General features: G+C 34.1%; 1 protein-coding gene across 3 annotated transcripts in view; it reads right to left on the bottom strand.

The window, feature by feature from the left end:
• GKAP1 (G kinase anchoring protein 1) overlaps nucleotides 1–13,939 on the bottom strand; it is a 65,103-nt gene that overhangs the window by 16,986 nt on the left and 34,178 nt on the right. The gene's annotated exons all lie outside the window — the stretch shown is intronic.

Raw genomic sequence — 13,939 nt, 5'->3', positions numbered from 1 at the left:
TTTGCTATAAATGGAACTATACAATATGTGGTCTTTTGTGACCGGCTTCTTTCACTTAGCAAAATGTTTTCAAAGTTTATCCGCAATACAGTATGTATCACTACTTCATTCCTTATTGCCAAATAATATCCCATTGATGGATACACCACATTTTACTTCTCCATTCATTAGCTGATGGACATTTGGGTTGTTTTCACTTGGCTATTATCAATAATACTGTTATAAACATTCATGCACAGGTTTTTGTGTGGACATGATTTTACTTCTCTTAAGTATATGCTTTGAAGTAGAATTGCTGGGACATATGCTAATTTTGTATTTAACCTTCTGAGGAACTGCCAGATAGTTTTTCAAAGCAGCCACACCATTTTACAATCCTAGCAACAGTGCATGAGCTCTAAATTCTCCACATTCTCACCAACACTTGTTATTACCTGTCTTTTTTTTTCATTATAGCCACCCCAGTAGGTGTGGTGTGGTATCTCATTGTGGTTCTGAGTTGCATCTCTCTGATGACTAATGGTGCCGAGCATCTTTTCATGGACATTTGTATATCTTTTTAGGAAAATGTCCACTGAGATCCTTTGCACATTTTTTTAACTGGGCTGCTTTTTATTTTCAAGCTCTATGAGTTCTTAAATATTCTAGATACAAGTCTCTTAACAAATATATATGATTTGCAAATATTTTCTCCCATTCTAGGGTTGTCGTTTTACATTCTTAATGATATCCTTTGTATCTCAAACGTTTTTAATTTTGATGAAGTCCAATTTATCCAAGAAACCATTGTCTAAACTCAAGGTCACAAAGATTTACTCCTATATTTTCTTTTAAGAGCTTTATAGTTTTAGCTTGTACATTTAGGTCTACAATCCATTTTATTTTTGTGTGTATGTGCATGCTGTGAAGGAGGACTCAAATTCATTCTTTTGCATGGGGATATCCAGCATCATGTCCTGAGAAGATTATTCTTTCTACACTGAATTGTCTTGGCATCCTTGCCCAGAATCAATAAAACATAAATGTAAGGATTTCTTTTCTGGATTCTTAATTCTGTTGATCTTTATAGCTACCATTATGCCATACCACACTGGCTTGATTACTATAGCTTTGTGCTGCTCAATTTTTTACATTACATTTAAAAATAATTTTTACATAAATTCTGCAAACCAATGGTAGATAAGATTTTATTACAATCTACTCGATTACGTTAAATTACAAATTTTATATGTTCTCCAAGAAAAGTAGCATTGCCTCTTCAACTTTCTGTTTTGAAATCAGAGACTAAAGAAAATGTTCCTTTCACTCTCATTAGCTTAACAAATGTCCCACATTCTTGAGCTATAATACTCCCAATTTTACCCATCTTAATTGTATTTGTGAGCAAATGACCCAAAGTTCAATGACTATTCATCCTTTCCCCTTCACATTATCTTAGAAAGTGTTTGAAAGAAAAAAATATTGTATATCAGTGCTTAATAAATATACAAAATGACACTATTTTAAAGGTGTCAAGATACTTCATTAAGGAAACAAGACTGTTTTTCAACAAGTGGTGCTAGAATAATTTGATTGATATACACATGACTAAAGATGAATCTGGACTCCTTCATACCGTCCACAAAAATTAACTCAAAAATGGATTATAGAGACGATTCGCAGAAGATGATGGAGTAGGAGGCACCAGGAATCTATCTCCTAGACAACAATTGCAGTGACAGAATCTGACTGATATAACTATTTTGGAACCCGGAAGTCTGTTGAAGTCTTACAACTTCCAGGGGAAGATTTAGATGGGAAACTGCAGTTAATTCTGGTCAATTTCAGCTCTTTGTGTAATAACAGCTACCCATTCTCCTACCTCCAGCCATGTGCCAGGCAGCTGTGTATATGTACCTAGAGCAGCTTGCACACGGCTTACATGAGCTAGGGTTGGGAAAATGAAGCAAATGACAGGGATCTGTGCTCTGATCATTGATTGATGCTTCTGATCACAGAGGTACAAAGAGATAAAGAGACAGGCAGACATTTTTGTTAACCCCATTCTCACCCCATTACTACAAGCCCCACCCACTACAGTTTAAGTGACTTCTAATGAATTTAAAGGGCTGGAGCCCATTTTACTCCACTTCATGTTTTTGCTTTCCCACTTTCAGGAGCCAGAAATTTAAAACTAGGACATTTAAAAACAACTGCACATAAAGGGAAAATTAGAAAGGGAAATTATCCATGCCTAAGGAAAAGCTCAGAAAAAAACTTTAGATATTAAGTTTACATCTCACACAGCCTACAAAAATCAAAAAATAAATAAATAATAAAAACACCAACCTCTGAGGAAGGGTTTTTCCAGATTATAAGATTCAAACGTCTAGCATTCAACAAAAAAATCACACGGCATACCAAAACAAACAAACAAACAAAAAAAACAAGAAAGTATGGAAGGAAAGGAAAGGAAAAAATAAATAAATCAAAAGAAACTGTCCCTGAAAAAGACTTACGGCATTTAGATTAGACAAAGACTTTAAAACAACTATCTTAATGATGCTCAAAGAACTAAAAAAAAAGTTGTGGGAAAAAAATCAAGAAAACAATGTGTGAACAAAATGGAAATGTTAATAAAGACAGGAAACTTATAAAAGATGCCAAAAAGAAATCCTGAAGCTGAAAAGTACAATAACGGAAATGACAAATTCAATAGAGGGATTCAAAGGCAGAGTTGAGCAGGTAGAAGAAAAAAGTCAGTGAACTTAAAGATAAGACAATGGAAATTATCTAGGCTGAAAAATAGAAAAGATTGATGAAAACCAAATAGAGCCTAAGGGACCTGTGAGACACCATCAAGCAAACCAACGCACACGCTGTGCTAGTCTTAGAAAAAGAATGAAAGGGGCAGAGAGAATATTTGAAAAAATAGTGGTGGAAAACTTCCCAAATTTAATGAAATACATAAACATCCAAGAAGCTCAAGTAAGATAAACTCAAATAAACCAATACTAAGACATTATAATCAAACTTTCAAAGAGGAAACCATAAAATCACAAGAAAGAGAATCATCACATGCAAAGGATCCTCAGTAGGATTATCAGCGGATTTCTCATCAGAAACTTTGAAGACCAGAAGACTGTAGTCTAATATATTCAAAATGCTAAAAGAGAGAAACACTGTGGCATGAGAGGTACCCCTGGTTTCTCCCTTGAAGCTACAGGTTGAACAGCTATAATTTATCAAAGGATTCCTTGCTCAACACACAAACACATCTCAGAGAGCCGCACATCCAAACATCTGAAGGTGGGCAAATCAGAGCAAACAGGGGAGGATGGAAGGGAGAAGAGCAAAGAGGGGTGCTACAGACAGCCCAGAGCGCACTGTAGGTCTCAGGAGAGGCGAGGAGAGGAATCAGGCTGCGTTGTGCACTCTCTGCAGCCCCAAGGAACAAGGGCATAGAATAAACATTTCTGTCTGAGTGATTAGCCCATACTGCAGCTGAACCCAGTGACTGGGGCAGAGATAGAACACAGAGGTATGGCAACTGTGGTCAAGCAGCCACCACTGCCAGGCAGAAAACAAAGCCGTGGAGCTTGGAGCCTGGCTGTCTCCTCTCATCCTTCCAGAACTAGCAGCAAGCCCCAGGAGAAGATGAACCAGTGAGTGTTGGGTTACAGAGAAAACTACCTGCAGCCCTGAGAACTGGAGAGACAGGAGTATTCCTTCCCCAAGCGGCAGATGCATACCGCAGCTAATTTCCAGTTACAAGGATGGAGACACAGAGGTGAGGCAGCTGAGGTCTGGCAGTCACAATTACTGGGAGGAAAACAAAACCATAAATGCACGAACCAGTCTCTCCCAAGCCACCCTGCACCTACCCACAGCAACAGATGCCATCAGCGGCACCTGGGACACCAGGGACAGTACAACACTGCTGGCAGAGTCTGGTTTCAGTGGGCAGTGCTGGGATTTCACAGCTGTGAACCCCATCGCCCACACATCCCCCCTCGGGTGTGGTGCCCTGAGTCTGGGGCAACCTGGTCATAGAGGTGACACCCATCTCCCCAGGGAATACAGGGAATTTTCCACCGCCCTGCAGAATCCAGAAGCCAGAGCAGTGCAAGAAAAAATAAAATACTGTGCTTCAGCACCACCTACTGGAAAACAGAAAAACCGCTTCTAATCAACCAGCTAGAAATATTACTCTTTAAAAAAAAAAAAATTCATTCCCATAAATGCCTAGGAAGAAAAATAGTCCATCAAACAGCATGAACAACCAAGGTAACAAGGCAGCTCAGAAAGAAAATGAAAAATCTCCAGAAAATAAACATGGAAATATGTGATTTAAATGATAGAGAATTCAAGATTGCAGTTCTGAAAAAAAACGAGATACACGAAAAATCAGATAAGCAGTTTAATAAACTCAGAAATAAAATCAGTGAAGAAAAGGGGTATTTTGCCAAACAGATCGAGACTTTAAAAAAATAACCAAATTCTGGAGCTAAATAACTCAATAAAAGAGATGAAGATTGAACTAGCAAGCTTAGGAAATAGAGCTGACCAGATGGAGGAAAGAATTAGTGATATCGAAGATAAATATCTAGAAATGACAGACAGAAGGAGAGAAAGACTTGAGAGTAAAAAAAACAAAAAACAAAAATTAAAAACTACTAGAACTATTTGACTCCAACAGAAAGAGTAATATAAGAATAATGGGTATACCAGAAAGGGAAGAAAGGGAGAAGGGAACAGAGAGCCTATTTAAATAGCTGACAAAAACTTCTCAAACCTATTGAAAGAACTGGATCCTTGAATCCAAAAAGCAAACAGAACACCTAATAATCTCAAACCAAAAAAAGGCTTCTCCAAGGCACATTATATTAAAACTGTCAAAAATTAATGACAAAGAAAGAATTCTCCAGGCACCCAAGTAAAAGAAAACAGTGATCTACAAAGGAAATCCAATTAGATTATCGGTATATTTTTAAACAGAAACCCTATGAGCTAGGAGAGAGCGGAATTGAATATTCAAAACTACTGAAAGAGAAATTACCAGCCAAGAATAATATATCCAGCAAAGTTATCTTTTAGATATGAAGGAGAAATAAAGTCTTTCCCAGACATACAGAAGCTGATGGAATTTACTATCACAAGAATTGCATTACAGGAAATACTGAAGGGAGACATTCTACCTGAAACGAAAAGACAAAAGGATACAAAATTATAAGTAAGATGAGTAACAGAAAGAAGCAGGAAATTACTACCTTATTCAGAATAAGATGTTATACACTTAAATATAACATAAAAACATTAAAGAGGAGGAAGAAGACAATAGCTAAAGCAATTTAGAAATGAACTCACAGCATAAAAGGGGAAGGAGTAAAGGTTTGAATTTGCAAAGCATAATGGAGATAAAATGCATTCAGAAGAAAAAAGACTACTGTGTATATGAAATTTTCTTTTGCATAAACCTGATGGTAATCACACACACAAAATATCTAAAACTGAAACACATAACATTAAAGAAAAAGAAAACAGAATCATAGAACAGCACCAAACTAAAATAATAGAAACACAAGGGAAAAGATATATTGGAGACACAGAGCTACCAAAACCAAAAGAAAAAATGGCTATGGAAATCCTCATACAATAATCACCCTAAATGTAAATGAACTGAACTCACCAATAAAAAGGCACAGAGCAGTGGATTGGATGAAAAACAAAAAAACAAAAAACTGAACCATATGGTGCCTTCAGGAGACACATCTCCTCAACTCCAAGGACAAATAAACACTCAAAGTGAGAGGGTGGAAAATGATACTCCAAGCAAATGGCATCCAGAAAAAAGCAGTTATAGTGTACTTTTATATTTGACAAAAAAGGTTTTGGGCTAAAAAAAGGTAACAAGAGACAAAGACAGACATTTTATAATGACAAAGGGGACAATAAATCAGGAAGACACTTATCAATATATATGCACCCAATCAGAGAGCACCAAAATATATAAAGCAACTACTAACAGAACTAAAAAAAAAACAAAAACAAAAAACAAAAAACCTGACAAAAACACAACTGTAGCAGTGGATCTAAATATCCCATTGACAGCTTTGGACAGTTCATCCAAACAGAAAATCAATACGGAAATATCAGCCTTAAAAGATACATTAGACCAAATGGACATAACCGACATTTACAGAGCCTTTCATCCCAGAACACCAGATTATACATTCTTCTCTAGTGCACATGGAAGTCTCAAAGATAGACCATATGTTGGGACACAAAACTAGCCTCAACAAATTTAAGAAGACAAATCATACCAAGCATATTCTCCTATCACAATACTTGGAATGTCAACGGCAAAGAGAAAGTGAGGGAAAACCACAAATATGTGGAGATTAAACATGCTACTAAAGAACGAAGAAGAAATAAAAGGAGAGATCAAGAGATACATAGGGACAAATGAGAATGACAATACGACACATCAAAAAATTTGAAATACAGCAAAAGCAGTAAGTTTATATTAGTACATGCCTACTTCGAGAAACAAGAAAAATCCCAAACAATCTAACATTACATCTTAAAGAAAGAGAAAAAGAATAAATGAAGCCTAAAGTCAGAAGGAAGGGAATAATAAAAATTAGAGCAGAATTAAATGAAATAGAGAACAAAAAGACAATAGAAAAAAATTAACGCAAAGAGCTGGTTCTTTGAAAATATTAATAAAAATGACAAACTTCTGGTTAGACTATGGAAAAGAGAAAAGACTCAAAAAAAATCAAAAATGAAAGAGGAGAAGTTACTATGGACACCACAGAAATACAAACGACAATACGAGAATACAATGAAAGACTATACACCACCAAAGTCAATACCTTAGAAGAAATGGAGAAGTTCTTAGAAATATATAACCTTCTTAGACTGAATCAAAAGAACTGGAGACCAAGCAACAGTCAGGAAATTGAAACAATCATCAAAAACCTTCCCAAAAGTAAAAGTCCACGACCAGATGGCTTCACGAGTGAATTCACTAACAAACATTCAAAGATTTAATACCAATCTTTCTCAACTCTTTCAAAAAACTGAAGAAAAGGTAATACTTTCTAGCTCATTTTATGATGCCAACATTACTCTGATACCAAAACCTGAAAGAATAACAACAACAACAAAAAAACCCTGCAGACCTATACAGATGCAAAAATCCTAAACAAAATACTAGCAAATCAAATACAACAATACATTATGATCAGATGAGATTGGGTGCATTCAGGGTGTTATGGCCGTAGACGATGACGATACATTAAAAAGATAATACATAGCAAACAAATGGATTCCATTCCGAGGGCATTAGGATGGTTCAACATATGCATATCGATCCATGTGATATAGCACATAAACAAATTAAAGAATAAAAATCACATGGTCATATGAATAGATGAAGAAAAAGCATCTGACAAGATACAACATCCATCTATTATTAAAACACTCAATAAAATGGAAATAGAAAGAAAGTACTTCAATGTAATAAAGTCTACAGATGACAAACTCTCAGCTAATATCATATTCAATGGTGAAAAACTGAAAGCTTTTCTTTTAAGATCAGGAATAAGACAAGGATGACCACTTTCACCACTGTTATTCAATTTAGTACTGGAAGTCCTAGCCAGAGCAATCGGGCAAGATGTCAAATTGTCACTTTTGGCAGAGAACATAATTCTTTATATAGAAAACCCTGAAGACTCCAACAAAAAAGATATTTGAAACAATAAATAAAGTAAAATTCAGGATATAAAATCAATCTACAAAAATCCATTATATTCCTATATGCTAACAATGAAATTTCAGAAAAAGAAATGAAAAAAAAATTCCTTCTTTCTGCAACTGCAACAAAAAGAAAAAAGTACCTAGGAATAAACTTAATAAAAGATGTGAAGGACCTATACACTGAAACCTACAAGTAATTAAAAGAAATTGAACAAGACAAAGAAATGAAAAGATACTCCATGTTCATGGACTGGCAGAATCAACATAGTCAAAATGGCCATATTACGCAAAGCAATATACAGATCTGATACAATCTCCATCAAAATCCCAATGGCATTTTTAAAAAGAAATGGAACAACAACAACAAAAAAATCATCAGATTTGTATGGAAACACACACACACACACACACACACACACACACACACACACACACACACACACACACAATAATAGCCAAAGCAATTCTGAGAAAGAAAGAACTAAGCCAGAGGTATCACACACCCTGACTTCAAATTATACTGCAAAGTGACAATAATCAAAACAGCATGGTATTGGCAGAAAAAAACACAGATCAATGGAAAAGAATTGAGAGCCCAGAAATAAACCCACATATATATGGGCAAAAATTTTTCAACAAAAGAGCCAAAAACATACAATGGAGAAAAGAAAGCTTCTTCAATAAATGGTGCTGGGAAAATTGGAAAAACACATGAAAAGAATGGAAATAGACTGCTAGACACAAAAATTAACTCAAAATGGACCAAAGACCTAATATAAGACCTGAAACAATAAAGTACATAGAAGAAAACACAGGTACTACACTTATGGACCTTAGTCTTAGAGAGGATGTTATGAATTTCATCTCAAAAACAAGGTAATTCAAAGCAAAAAGAAATGAACTGGACTATATCAAACTAAAAAGCTTCTCCACAGCGAAAGAAACCATCAATAAAACAAAAAAGCAACCAACCAAATGGAAGAAATTTGCAGACAACACCTCCAATAAGGGGTTAATATCCAAAATACATAAAGAACCCACATAACTCAAAAACAAACAATACAAGTAAAAAATGGGCAGAGGACCTGAAAAGGCATTTCTCCAAAGAGGACATACAGATGGCCAACTGATATACGAAAAGATACTCAACTTCACAAGCTATTAGAGAAATGTAAATCAAAACCACAATGAGGTACCACTTTACACCTGTTAGAATGGCTATTATCAATATGGGCAATTATAAGAGCTAGTATTATTGTAAAAATGGTATGTAACTGTACTTTTTGTTTTCTACATTAAGAAACTAATATGTTTAAAGAAAAAAAAACTCTTAGTGTAAAAGCTAGTGTTACTATAACTTTGGTTTGGAACTCCGAATCTTGTTTTTTATATAATTTAGGAGACTCACACATTTAAAATAATTATTAGTTTATGTTTTGGGGCACACAATGTATAGGTGTAGTACTGCGACATCGACAACTGAAAAGAGAGAGGATGGCAGTATATACACAAAAGGAAACAAGACAAGAATTTAAACATTTCATTACAAAAAATCAACTAAACACAAAAGAAGACAGGAATGCAGGAAATGAAACAAAAAAGCTATAAGGCATAAAAAAAAAAGAACAGCACAATGACAGAAGTCCCTCATCAGTAATTACTTTAAAAGAAAATGGATTAAACTCTCCAAGCAAAAGACAGAATAAATAAAAACACATGATCCAACCATATGCTCTCTACAAGAGAGTGAGCTGAGACCCAGAGACACAAATAGGTTGAAAGTGAAGGCAAGGAAAAAGATATTCTATGCAAAAAGTATAGCAGGAATGGCTATACTAATATTAGACAAGGCAGACTTTAAATAAAGAAACTACAAGAGACAAAGAAGGACATAATGTATTAATAAAAGGTTTAATACAGCAGGAAAATATAAAATGAACATTTACATATCTAATGACAGACTATGAAAATATATCAAGTAAAAACTGACAGATCTGAGGGAAGAAAGAGTTCTACAATAATAGTTAAAGATTTCAATATCTTCCTAACAATAATGAATACAACAATCAGATAGAAGGAAAAACAGAACTTAACCAACATGATGAACCAACTAGATCTAACAGACATACACATAACTCAACGTATACACTCCACTCAATGATAACAGTATACACACTCTTCTCAAGTCCATTTTCTATGACAGCCCACATGTGTGGCCACGAATGAAGCCTCAATAGATTTTAAAAGATAAATATCATACAAAGTGTTTACTCTGACCACAACAGAATGAAGTTAAAAACAAATAACATAAAGTGGGAAATTCACAGAATTATAGAAATTAAATAAACTATTAAACAACTAATGGATCAAAGAAGAAATCACAAAGGAAATTAGAAAATACTTAGAGACAAATGAAAACCAAAACACAACATATCAAACCTTATGGGATGCAGCGAAAGTGGTACTATGTGGGAAATTTACAGCTAAAAATTTAAAACTTAAAAAGCAAGGAAGAACACAAATCAACAATTTCTCTTTACAATTTAAGGAACTAAAAAAAGAAGAACAAACTAAACCCAAAACTAGCAGAAGAAAGGAAATGATAAAGCTTACAGCAGAGATAAACAAAATAGAGAACAGAAAAAGAACAGAGACAATCAACGAAATCAAGTTTCAACAAAATTGACAAATCTTTAGCTAGATGGACTAAGAAAAAACAAGAGGAATCAATTTATACTAAAATCAGAAATGGAAATGGGGACATTACTACTGATTCTATAGAAATAAGGACTATAAGAGTACTATGAAAAACTGTATGTCAAATAAATTGGATAACCTAGATGAAATGAACACATTCCTAGAAACATAAAACCTACCAAGACTAAATCACTAATAATAGAAAATCTGAATAGAATTATAACTAGTAATATGATTGAATCAGTAATCAAAAATCTCTCAATAACGAAAAGCCCTGAACCTGATGGCTTCACTGGTGAATTCTACCAAACACTTAAAGAACTACTATCAATCTTTCTCAAACATTTCCAAAGGGGGAAAAAAAAAAAAGCTGAAGAGAAAATACTTCCTAAGTCATGTCATGAGGCCAGGCATAACCCTGATACCCAAGCCAAAGACACTACAAGAAAACTACAAACCAACATACCTTACGAACATCAATGTAAAAATCCTCAACAAAATACCACAAACAGAATTTAGCAGTATATTGCAAGCATACACCATGACCAAGTCAACCCATAGAATGGAAAAAAAATCTGCAAATCACATATCTGATAAGGTATTAATATTAATATATAGAAAACTCCTAAAACTCAATAATGACAATGAACCACCCAATTTAAAAATGGGCAAGGACCTGAAAAGATATTTATCCAAAGAAGATATATGAATGGCCAGTAAACACATGAAAATATGCTCAACATCACTAATCATTAGGGAAATGCAAATGAAATCTACAATGAGATACCATCTCACGTCCATTAGGAAAGGTACTGTCAAAATAGATAGATAGATAGATAGATAGATAGATAGATAGATAGATAGATAGATAGACAGACAGACAGACAGACAGACAGACAGACAGACAAATAAATAAATACCAACAACCAGAAAACAACTCTTGGTAAGAATGTGGAAAAACTGAAACCCTCGCACTCTGTTGGTGGGAATGTAAAATGTTACAGTCACTGTGTAAAACAGTATGACGATTCCTTAAAAAATTAAAAATAGAATTACCATATGACCCAACAATTCTACTTCTAAGTATACTCCTAAAAGAACTGAAAGCAGGGTCTCAAAGAGATATGTGTACACCCATGTTCATAACAGCATTATTCACAATAGCTAAAACATGTAAGCAACCCAACTGTCCACTAGCAAATGAATGGATAAACGAATGTGGTACAATGGAATACTATTCAGATTTAAAAAGGAAATTCTTAAAACAGCTTAACAGACTTTTTAAAAGTTAACATAAATTACTAGACAACTCAGCAATATCCTAAGTATCCACTTAAGAGAAATAAAAACATATCTACACAAAGACATGAATCAAATGTTCATAGCAAGTGTCCATTAACTGGTGAATAAATAATATATAATGGAATGTTATTCAGCAATAAAATGAGATGAACTACGGAGACATGCTATAACATGGATAAACCTCAGAAATATTATGCTAAGTGAAAAAAGTCAGATACAAAAGGATACATATTGCATGAGTCCATTCATATTTGATTACCAGAAAAGTCAAACTATAGTGACACAAAGCAAATCAGTGGCGGCCAGGAGCCAGGAGTAGAAATTAACTACAAATGGATATGAGGGAACTTTTGGGGATGATAGAAATGTTCTAATCTAGACAACAGTTACAGTTGCAGCTCTTTAAATTTACTATAAATTATTGAATTATACTTAACTGGTGAATTTTATGATATGTAAATAATAACTCAATAAAGTTTTAAAAAGCTTTTATTTTATTTAAAAAAGACACCTATGATTGCACTATCTTACTTAAAAACTAGGCTTTATCTTTACCTATATCTTCTGCCCTCCATAAGAGGTAGCTGTTAACACAAATTTAGTGTTTATCATTTCCATCTCTTATTGTTTTATAGATGTATCACTAAACAATATATTTTCATTTCACTTGCTTTGCTTATCATTATGCAAAATTTAACCCATATATTCTACACCTAGATTAACAATTGTTAAGGTTTTTCCTTAACAGTTTATCCCGTTCCCTTTTTGTTTAGGAATTCTATAGTACACACATCGTGACATTTCATCTCAAAATTCTTTCATATGTAGCTACAATAAATTTTCCAATTTAAGCATGTCACCTATAAAATATTCCTTAATATCATCTTATACCTAGTTTATATTTAAATTTCTTCAGTTGTATTGAAATGTCTTTTATTGATAATATAACTAGGGTCCAAACATCACATTGGTCAGCTCTTAAATCTCCTTTAATCTAGAACATCCCTTCCCCACACTCCACCTTTTCTTGTTATTTTTTTGTTGTTGTTGAAGAAATCAGGTCAGTTGTCCTACAAAATATCCATCTTCTACATTACCCTGATTGTTCCTTTACGTATCATTTAACTTGTACTACTAATCTCTATATTTCCTGTAAAATGGAAACTAGATCTTGATTTATATATAGTTTAAATATTTTTGGCAAGACTATTTAGTTTTGCTTGTTTTAAGTTTTATAAAATTGGTATCACTATGATGTAGTCTTCTGAGACTTGTTTTTCACTCAACATTCTCTTCTGGATTCATCCATATTGTTGCCTAGAGGTATAAATTCATTTTCACTACTGCATAAACCATTGTGTGATTATACTAAAATTTATCCATTCTACCGAAGGTTAACATTTAAATTTTTCCAAGTTTCTCGTGGCGGGGAGGGCTGGGCTATTACACATTTATAAACATTCTTCTACATGGCTCCCAGGACACATGCACAAGTTTTCCTAAGGCATGTATACCTGTGAGTGGAATGCTAAGTCATAAATTATATCAAGAGGCAACAAAATATGGCCCAAAGTGGGCCTTGTTGCCTTTTTTTGTAAATAAAACTTTATTGGAGCACAGTCGTTCTTTTACTCTACAGCTGCTCTTATACTACAGTGGCAGAAACAGAGTGCAGTAGTTGTGAGAGAGATCAGATGTGACCCCAAAGCCTAAAATATCTGCCACCTGGCCCTTTTTACACAAAAATGTTTACTGACTTGGGTTATAATGTATACTCAACTTTACAAGAACACCAAACTTATGCAAAATATTTGTACTAATTTACATTCCCACCAATGTAAACTGATCCATAACTCCATTGATCTATACCTTCTAAATCATGATATTTTCTAACTTCATAATTTTTGCCCTCCTCATGGTTGGAAAAAAACGGGATATCTCACTGTGGTCTTAATTCACACTTCGATAGCAGCAATGCTGGACTTTTTGCTATTTGTATTTCCCTATTTTATAAAATGTCTAAATGTCTTACTATTTTTTTTTAAATTTATATCCTATGAGACAGTAAGAAAACAAGACGGCCGTTTATTTTTTAACCACTCTATAAGAGTTCTCTCTGTATCTGGATACTAATCCTTTATCAGTTCTGTTTTGAAAATACCTTCTCTCAATTCATGCCTTATCTTTTTACATT

This window comes from Pteropus medius, unplaced genomic scaffold (assembly GCF_902729225.1).
Source record: "Pteropus medius unplaced genomic scaffold, Ma_sr-lr_union100, whole genome shotgun sequence".
Lineage (NCBI taxonomy): Eukaryota > Metazoa > Chordata > Mammalia > Chiroptera > Pteropodidae > Pteropus > Pteropus medius.
The sequence above is the reverse complement of the archived record's forward strand: the minus strand, read 5'-3'. Positions and strand labels throughout refer to the sequence as shown.